Source organism: Pituophis catenifer, unplaced genomic scaffold, assembly GCF_029215685.1.
Source record: "Pituophis catenifer annectens isolate HBS135680 unplaced genomic scaffold, rPitCat1.0.hap2 SCAF_1, whole genome shotgun sequence".
In the NCBI taxonomy this organism is placed as follows: domain Eukaryota; kingdom Metazoa; phylum Chordata; class Lepidosauria; order Squamata; family Colubridae; genus Pituophis; species Pituophis catenifer.
The window spans coordinates 282,052,979-282,063,974 of record NW_027256881.1 but is presented as its reverse complement, the minus strand read 5'-3'; positions in this window follow the sequence as shown (position 1 = coordinate 282,063,974).

Sequence of the window (10,996 nt, the reverse complement as noted above, 5' to 3'; positions counted from 1 at the left end):
CGGCTCGGAGTTGTTTTGCAAAAGCGAGCGGCCGAATGAACCCTCGGCGCGGGGAGGGTATGTGTGTGCAAAGTTAAGAAAGCGCTTGTCACGAGTTAGCGGTTGTTGTCCTTTTTTTTACTAGCTCAGGTTTCGGGCCGCTCCTCTTTGGAGCTCCCCAAGCCGCTGCTTCGCCTAGAAAAGAGGCCGCGCGATTAATTTTGCCTCGGTTTCCACGCTGCCGCGAATCAAAACAAACACTGGAGCCACACGGGTGGCGATGAGTTGTTGTGATCTTCCGCATGGAAGGGGATCTTTGGGCCTTTATTCGCTGAACAAAGCTTTCCTGCGAGTGACCTCCGTGCTGCTGCTGTTAATAGAAGTGTGGGGGGGGAAGGAAGGGGGGGAAGTTAAGTAGCGAAGCGGCCCTTCCAGATATGGGACGAGGTTGCAAGCGCCAACCAGAAACAGCCCTTCCTGCTTTGCAGCGCAGTACGAAAATGTCCTTTTTCTCCCCCCTCGTGGGCGAGGATCAGGCGTCATCCTTGGAATACGAGCAGGTTTTCCCCAGGTCTCGCTGCGGAGGGAGAGCGAGAAGCCCTCTGGGGCTCAGGCTTGCAACATACCGGTAGTCTCGGAGAAATGTTTGAGACTGTCCTGTTTCGTGTTTTATTCGTACTAGAGAGGAAGAGATTCTTTGGCAGGGAGCTCTCCCAACACCCACTGACATGTGGCAGTGCCTTACATAATACTGGCAAGCCTGATGAAGGCTTATTTTGGAGAGATTGCAACCTTGCAGGGTTTACGGAGCAGAGCGCTTATACTGAAATGTTGCAGGGAGTCCTTGCCCTTCCTTCTTTGTTAAAATCCGTAACTGGCTTAAAGAAAACCTGCCATTTGAAATGCAAAATAAAACAAAATGTGGTAAAGATGGGCATTTCCCCACTTGCACTTTATATAGCATGGATATGTTTTGGAAGCTTCTTTTCTTTGGGCAACTTGGCATGCCGTTCTCTTAATCTCAATCCCAAACTTTACCTAAAGGAGTTTAAAAGTCACTCCTAGCTTTTAAAGTGGTGCTTTCACTTTTAAAGAGTCAACAAGTAGCCTGGGTTGCAACATGAGTATAATCTCAAATGCTTCACTCACCATTTTGTCAGGGACATAGGTGACATCTAAGGTAGCCATTTAAATAAGTATGGATATTTGACATTCGCTAAGAGGGGAGGACAACAAAGCTGGGCAACCCTCCCATCTGTGTCCTAAATGTATCCTGTGCACTGTCAATATGGACAGCACCATTTGCTGGCATCATATCTGTGATAAGGACAGATTTATTATGTGAAACGTATTACAAGCAAAACCCACACTGTACATACTTGATGCTTTAATTAGTTCCATGTGGCAGCTGCCTCACTGTGCCAAGCTTTTAATATAAGGAACTGCTCAATATGCAGAGAAGCCTGCTTTTATCATGCTACTACTGAACCACAGGACAGAATATTGGTAATAGTAGATAATATTCTTGGCTTCTGTTTAGTCCAGCATATTTCACTAGGCAAGGCAAGGGTTGTATTTGCACAAACTGCTAGTCCATAATTAACTGAAAAATCTTTTTCTTTCCTAACATTATTCCCTGCCATTATGCCATGGCAGGGTTCGCATGTCGGCAAAACCGTCTCCATTTGGCTCGATCCAGGGCGTCTTCTTTAATTAACTGAACAATGTGTTAACCATATTGACTGGGTTTATACGATACACTGAGCGACCAATTAGCCAGCTGCATTTTAACATAGTACTTCTATTAGCCAATTAACATTGGCCTGTGCAATGGATCTATTAAATTATTGAAATCTTCTAACCCTGCAACTTTGAAACTTTGCAACCCCCTGAAATCATAAATGAATTTTCTGTAACCCAAATGAATAAAAAAAATTCCCATTGGGTTTAAGTTCAGACAAGAAAAAAGAATAACACTTCTAAGAATTAAATATTAATCTATATCACAAGACTTCTCAGGCTTTGCAGTGTCATTAAGTGGCCACTGGGGCTTATGCAGGCAAAGTAAGGAGCAAAGACGAACCAGTTTGAAATAATGCCCGATTCTGCCTGGGGAAAGCTGATCTTTTTTTAAAAAAGTAAGAGATACACACACGCACAACCCAGTTGCTAATGACCGCATTGGGAGATCTCAACCCACAGTTTGAGAGCTTCTGTTCTAGCCCAATTTTCTGCTTCTTTAATAGAAAGAAATAAGCAAAGGTTTTAAGGACTAGGTGTTAAAAGCAGTCTCCCATCATTCTCAGCCAGCATGGCATATGCATAATTCATTTTAATGGTTCCTAGCCACCTTATGCAAGATCATGAGTTTGCCTAAACATAAGCCTTTTTAAAAATAAAATACAGGCAGTCCTCTACTTACAACAGTTCCTTTAATGACATATAAAGTTACAATGGCATTGAAAAAAGTGACTTATGACCATTTTTCACACTTACAATCGTTGCAGCATCCCCATGGTCATGTGATCAAAATTCAGACTCTTGGCAACTGACTCATATTTATGACAGTTGCAGTGTCCTGGGGGTCAAGTGATTTCCCTTTAGGCGACTTCCTCCCAAGCAGAGTCAATGGGAAATCCAGATTCACTTAACAACCATGCTACTTACTTAACAACTGCATTGATTCACTTAACATTTGTGGCAAAAAAGGTCGTAAAATGGGGCAAATCTCACTTAACAAATGTTTCACTTAGCAACAGAAATTTTAGACTCAATTGTGGTTGTAAGTCGAGGACTATTTGTAAGTTTGTTACAGCCACACTTCTGTGCTCAGTCTTTGCATTGAACTCTAAAATCTGAGATTTGTCTTTGCTGGTTAAAGTATCAATTACTGCATAACTGAGAGAGTTCCTATGTGTCTTAAGAATCAAATAACAGCTACAGTTCTTGTATGGTTTGTATATTTGTGAATTTATATGCATTCTGCATATTTTCAGTATTTTATCTGATTTGCATGAAGTCTTTAAAAAAAAGAATAGGAGTGTTTGACTCATTAGTAAACTGAACCAACAAATGTTTGGATATGTGTTTAGACTTCCAGTTGAAAACATAAATAAAACTTAAGTGTCATCGAATTAAAGGAAAATTGGAAGTAATATAGCTTTATATACACATATGTGATGTCAACCTTATGAACAACTTCATGTGTCTTTCAGTACAGTAATTATATACACAAGGTCAGACTGTAACAGATACGAACCAAAGGAGTCTAGGGTAAAATGTCATTTTGACTTTAACTCTAGCAATAATTTACTTAATACAATATTGTGTTCTTGCACAATATAAGAGTGCAAAAATCAGATTTCTCTCTTGGTAGTTTTTTGCCCTGAGATCCTGTTTTATAAAAGAACAAATGCATCACGGCCAAAAGAAATAATATATTCTGGAATGCATTTTAGAGTTTAGTAATCTGTAACAGAAAACTTCAGCCACACCTTTTTGCAGAATGTGTGTTTTGGGTCATTGGCAGGACTTTCTTTTTTTGCAAGGCAATGATCAAGAAAAATTCTGGCATGTTGCTCTGAGGCAGAGCACAGGCAATAGGTGTGGTTTTTCCTCACCATTTGCTCCTATCAGCTTGTTCAAAGTTACAGACAGATGGGCTGCCTTGCCTTTGGGAAAGAAAATACTTTAATGCATCATAGAAAATCAGATGGCTTGCATGAAAGAAGAAGTACTTGAGTTTAAAGGATGCTTTGACCCTCAAGATAAGGTTTAGTGGCCATGTTTCCCTTGCAAGGTTACCCAAAGTTTTTAAAGAAATATATTGAATTTTTATATCAATATAAATGGTAACAAAGATGATACAACTCATAACAGTTGCAAACAAAACTGCTAAACTGCATTTCATTTAAATGAAAATGACTAAGTTTATATAACAAGGTGTAAACTGAAAACCTAAAAAGGAAAGGAGAGAAAAAAAGGAGAGAAAATTACATTTCTATGATTTCCAAAAAAAGTAATACACAACAGCATTCCATTTTTGAATAATACTGTAAATTAAACCTAAACCCAAATTTTGATTTCTTTTCCAGTAAGATCTATTATGTTGGGCAGTCTCAAGTGCTGGAAAGGTTTGGTGTAGTGGTTAAGGCAGCAAGCTAGAAAGCAGGAGACTGTGAGTTCAAGTCCCGCTTTAACCATAAAAGCCAGCAGCAGGGTGACTCTGGACCAGTCATTCTTCTCTCAGCCCAACCTGCCTCACAGGGTTGTTGTTATAGGGAAAATAGGAAGGTGTGGTGGATATGTTTGTTGCCATGAGTACTTTGTAAAAACAGTAAAGGTGGGATAATAAATAGATAGATTCTTATTATAATTAGAATCAAGTCCTTACCAGAATTGTAAAGGTATTACATGGTAACTGAAGTTGAGCTCACAAAGAAATATATTCAGTATTATCTTCAGGTTACTTCTATTCCGTGCACAGCCAGTGATATCCCAATTAGTCATCCAATGACATGTTTACAATCCTCCCAGCTATTTCAAAATGGGCTGGGAGGCCTGCACTTCTCTTCCTACTCTTGACAGGATTTACCTACCTATCTACCTACCTTTGAGAAAAAGAAAAAAAAAGTGGCACAAACTGGTTGGCACTTACAGAATTGGAAGGAATTGCCATTCCTTAGCCATTTTTGCCCCCCTTTTCACTCCTTTTTTTGGCTCCAAAGTGGGCACAGAGATAGAATGACTAGAAAGTTTCCATTTTTGTGGAGCCTTTCTAGATTTTTGTCAATATAGCTCCTACCCAGTTCAGCTGTTTGGAGAATGATTGACTTGGGCTAAAGGAGGCTTCAAAGTAACCTTTTTAAGGTTTCTTGACAGATCTTGCCTATTCACAAAATGGCTGCCATAAGGGGCATTGGAGAGTTGCAGTTTTTTTAGATGGCAAACTGGCAGATACAGTCAGAAAACTGTTCCATACAGCTTTGACTTTCTTTTCTAGTTATGTGGGCATCCTTGCAAATGAGCCACTCAGTTACCATTTTTCAACATATTTATTTTCTAAGGATACCTACAGGATTCTAAGCAGCTAAAAGCGTTATTGTTAATAAAAATAAATCTCAAAGGTAACACAAGTTGTGAATTCTTTTAAGTTAAGTATTTAGAAAACAGCATTTGGCAAAAGGAGCCCAGTAGGGGACATTGCTGAAAATTGCCTATTTTGCTTAGAGATGTCAGTAGGATATCAAAAGATTTTTTTTCTACTTATTTTTGTCCATAGACCAAAGAAAAATACCTTTCCTACATAGCAGTTGTAGGCTAGCTAGGTGATTGTGTCTTGCAAGGTTTGGTCCTGTGAACTGCTGAATTGAAAATGTTTTATGTGTACAAAAATCCTACTTTATATGTCATTGTATGTCCCAAGGTAAGAAAGAACCTTGTCAGAAATGGTTTCAGTTGGAAACGAATAGTTAATCAAGGAGAGTTTTGGGCCAGAGCATTATTTTCATTCAGTTCATAAATGATGAAGTGGTACATTTTTTTGTTCAGATGAAGTTTTGGGATTGCTGTGCTGTACATTGATGCCTCTGTGTGAACAATTTCACCAAGCAGGTGCGGTTGTAACTGATCCAACTATCTACTAACATGGGTACATAGTGACCCAATTACACTTGCTTATAAAGGGCAACTGTGTTGTAATATCATTTAAAATATCAATTGTCAAGGTAAGATAATATTTAGCCATATGCCAAAATGCAGAGTTAGAGTTCTTAAAAATGACAAAGGTGAACATATTTGTTTTATGCTAGGTTTAGGTTTAAAACCTGGCATAAAGCAAATTTGCATAAATTGAGATGAATGGAAAAAGGGGGTTATTAGGTATGGCATCAATTTTTTATAACCCAAATTCATATGACAAATGTGCTTATCAATTTTCAGAGTTTATTTTTAAGCAATACATTACTCAAACAGATTTTCTCCCTTGTCTTATGTTAAACAATGTATTGTGAAAGTCTTTCTTACATTTTTTCTGCAGCTGGATTTCTAATATATGTGATTACCATGGCAGAAAAAGAGGTATAAGGCATCGCATGTGTTACATTTAGCATAGTAAATTCACCCAGTTTTAAAGCTTGTTCTAGGGCTGAGGAATCTTCACCGGCTTCAGCAGACCATATTATGTCCAACTTTGTTTCTAGTATTAGAGAATCCTTTTCATTTGTGGTAAGAAGATTGCATAAGTTAAGGATGGCTGTTTTGATGCCATAGTAACAGTAACAGCTATTGTAGGTACGGAAGTATGTGGGAGACAGGATGCATAACTAGAACAACTGCACAATATGATGCTAACTCTGTGAGTGAAGCAGAAAGGGATTTTGTTGGAAAATATTTAATCAGTTTTGGCGGGAAGAAGTCTTGGTATGTTTCCAGACCTTTGGTGTAAATTGAATGTGCTGTCTTGGCACAATAGTGATTTCTTTATCCTGTATAAAGCAAATGCTTGGATGAAAATCTGAATTTGGAATCTAAAATACAGGGATTAGCACTAAAATCATCCTTCTGTCTGCTGTACTAAGGAAATCAGAAGGCTACTATAGCTTCAGAATTTTGGAGATTATTGGACACATCACTCCAAATGTCAGAAGAAATAGACTATGAATTCTGTTAGTTTGCATCTTAACTTCCTGGATTTTTTGTATAATAGAGATAATAGAACCGTTAAAATGAATGGAGGCACTTTGAAATGAGCTTTGTCCACAATCACACATACAGAAAAACAATTTTCCATTTAAGGCTGTAACATTACCAGGTGCGACTATATAAATTTAGATCTTAGATTTCATTACAGTTTCTTACACTTCACCCACTACTGTTATATGGCCATATGTCTTGTTTGGAGATCAGTACTACTGTGTTGCATTACAAAATAATACATTTTTAAATTAAAGTAATTAAATAAGCATCAGTAATTATGTGTATGGCCAGCTTATTATTATTACAGAATTTGGTTTTAAATAAAATGAAGACAAACAACATGGATACCAGTAGACCACAGTTCACTGTCAACATAGTTTGCCTTTCTTGAAATGTTCGTTTAAAGATCCTACAGTCTAGTTTATCAGAATATGTTTGGAAAATATGAGGCACAGTTATTTTCTTTCCAATTAACATGCTGCTAGAAAGAAGAAAGATGCCCTAGAATTTAGATATGATAAAACCGGCATATTGTTTAACTTATTTTTAATGTTTAGCATTTTAGGCTGAACATAATGGCATAGAAACCATGGATGTAATGGCATAGAAGGCACCAGTAGTTTACTATTATCCTTCTAGGATAATTAAAAGGAGGTAACATTTTGAAATATTTATTCTTGTCTCCAAGACAGAAACTACCAATCTTGGGTGGGGAAAAAATACATTTATCAATCTGTGGTAGTTGTTTCTTAAGTGAAAAGCAGCCTTGGTAGATCTGCGAGTAATCCTTTTGTATAATGGAACAAAAATGGGAGTTGATGGTCATTTATAAAAAGGTAAACGTAAAGGAGTCCCTGCGGATTTTACTCCACTAATCGTTGCCAATTATAAAAGTAGCTTCTAATCTCTGTTTCAAGACCATTGAACGAGCACTGTCCAAAGACATTTCCATGGTCATATGGCCAGCATGACATCACAGAGCACTGTTACCTTCCCACCAAAGTGGTACCTATTTATCTACTTGCAATTTGTATGTTTTTGAACTGGCACGTTGGCAGGAGTTGGGGAAAGGATGGGAGCTCACCCCATCATGTAGACCTCAGGTATTGAACTTGGGCTGCCGGCTTTTCAGACGACAAGTCCAGAATCTTAATTGCTGAGCCACCAGCAATTTAAAACATCTTGCATCTTTGCATATCATGGAATCAATAATGTGGCATTATATCCAGTAATGAAGTCAGACTTTTTAGCACCACAGCATGGACTGATGGATAAGATGCTAAAAATGTGAAAAGAGCCATGGTAGTGCAGTCGTTAGAATCCAGTATTGCAGGCTAATTCTGCTGACTGCCAATTGCCAACAGTTCGGCAGTTCTATTCTAACCAGCTTAAGGTTGTCTCAGCCTTCCATCCTTCCAAGGTTGGTAAAATGAGGATCCAGATTTTGAGGGGGGCAATATGCTGACTCTGTAAACCACTTAGAGAGGGCTGTAAAGCACTGTGAAACGGTATATAAGTCTAAGTGCTATTGATATTGCTAAAATGTGTATATATTGAGAAGAAAGCAGATAGTACAGTTATGTAAACCACCTCTGAAGGATGCAATGTATATATTTAAAGGTTGCTTCTTTCAAATGTAATGTGTCTCATCAGTATGTTCTGGATCATATCTGCATTGTTTGTCCTGGATCCCATGTAATTTTTAGAACCAACATGCAATGTACCCACAATATAACTCAAGCTATGTAACAGATTGTTTAGCATTTACAATGCAACAGTGTGTAAGTGAAGTTCAGGAATTGAAGCAGTAGAAGAATAGCTGGATTGATCAATGGTTTTGGTTCCTGAATTTTAAATTAAGAAATTAAATGTCTTTTGTTACACCAATTTCTCAAGCACAATATTTCTATCCTCATTTCTGTTGGAGATTAGATTTTCTGGGAAGGCGGGTTTGAGATTTGAGGGAATTATCTGTAATAAAGTCCATGGAATGGCTTTTCCAGAGAATTTTGGGTGCTGGTAGAAGTTGCAGGAGGCTGGTAGTTTGTTCAGAATCAGAACAAACTTTAACTTGGTGGCAGACAGCACGGATAGTTACAACATGCCAGCACATCTCAACCTTAATTTGTGGCCATCAGAAATCTCATTTGATCAGATCCAAGCTAAATTGTCCAGCCATGTGCAGCACCTCTTTTTGCAACTCCTCCAGAGGCACATTAAAGTAGCTATAATGATGCAAGCCTGCATTGTGCACCTCAAATGGAAATATCTTGGACTGAACTTGCATTGGAATGCATTGGTTGCATTGGAATTTACCTGGGCAAACTATCCTGCCATTGTGATTGACACCAAGATGGCTACAAAGTTTTCAGATCACAATCCCTGCCCTGCTGTCTCGTGGGTGTATTAGTTGAAGAGGCTCTATGTAGAGGAGAGGCCTTACAGCATCACATTGGATAAGCAGAGGACGCTTCAGCTCCTGACTCTCCCAATTCACTGGCATATCTCCAAGCTTGCTGATTGAGTTGGAAAACATACAGACAAAATGTATGTTCTTTGACTTCTGCCACAGACAAGTTGGAATGACCAGAATTCTCTTTCTAACCATTCAAGAGGGAAATACTGTTGAAGTAGCCTCCCACTGGCCAGTCCGCTCCCACAGAGAGGGGCTCCTCAGGGTGCCATCGGCCAAGGTATGTCAGTTGGCGACACCCAGGGGGAGGGCCTTCTCTGTGGGAGCCCCTGCCCTGTGGAATGAACTGCCCCCAGAATTGTGCAAGATCTCCGACCTCCGTGTATTTCGCTGTCCCTCAAGACTCTGCTGTTCCGCCAGGCCGGGCTATCAATGTAAAGGATTTTAAATTGGGTGTTTTAAATTTTTGGGTTTTAATTTGGCCGAAATTATTTAATAATTTTAATTATTTTTAATTGATGTCTGTATATTTTTGTGTTTTTAATAGGCTGTACACCGCCCTGAGTCCTTCGGGAGAAGGGCGGTATAGAAATAAAATAATAATAATAATAATAATAATAATAATAATAATAATAATTATTATTATTATTATTATTATTATTATTATTATTATTATTATTATGTCTAAAGAATTATCTTTGAGTGGACAAAGCAAAAGTTACAGAAGCAGGGAAAAGTCAAGAAAACTGGGATGTTGCAAGTGAGAAAGCAGTTGGGTGAATGCTGGATGGGAAATAGCCATCTACTGTGCTTTTAACAGATATAGATTAAATCCAAAATATTAGGGAAAAGTGTTAGACTTACCTAAAAAAAAGATTGACAGTATGCAAAATGAATCGTTTCAGAAAATTCAGCAGGCAAGTTGACTGAAGGAGGGGAGAATCTAAATTTAAAAAGATATAGCAATTCAGATTGAAAGGAAAAAGATACTTGCAAAGTAAGAACTGTTTTCATTTTAAATTCATTGCCTAGAATTGATAGAAGTTACTAGGCTGAGGTAACATACAATAAGAATGGAATAAGAAATGAATACTAATTTCACAATAAAACATCTGCAAGACTATTATCTGAATAACTCTCAAGAGAGAATGCCTATAACTGTCATCGGTTTATTTACAAAGCTTGGGGGAAAAAAGAAAGGAAATGCTTTATTGCAGTGGCTAGGGTCATTGCAAACAAGCTACCCTAGGAAAGGGAGAACAAGAAATACCTGTTAGATATTCCTAATATTCCTAATATTCCAAGGTAAAGACTCACCCCACCCCAATGGGGAGAAAAAGGCTAGAAAGGAAAAGGACAATGATATGAGAATATACATGGGCCGGCAGATGGCATCTGTTTTCATTCTACTGGCATTTCTAACTTCATTTTAAAAAATAGGGTTAATTGAATTGTATGAACATCAATTTACTATTTACTTGGTCAATGAACAAATGATCACCTTGGCTAGGAGAGGTGCTTTAAATTTTTGTTGTATATGAAGCAAAGGAGAGGTGCTCAATTTATCAACTAAAATAGAGGATTGCTTATGAAAGGTGCTCTCTGGAAAAATAAGACTTTTTGAATTAGCCTAGGCAGAAGGTAATGCAAGAACTTCAAAGAATTTCAGTCACAAACATTGTCTAGCCAAATGACACTGAAGAATAGTCATAGAGACCCAGATACAGTTTGTTATTTAGGGGACTTAGCCAAAGGACTAAAGTGCCAGCCCTGTGAAAATCAGTGCAGGTGTGCATGTTGTATAAAGGCCAAAGGCACTAGGCCAATAAATGTGAAGACAAGACATAAGAACTAGCTTATAGCAACATATGTGTGCCAGTGCTCATTATAATATCATATTCAGAGATT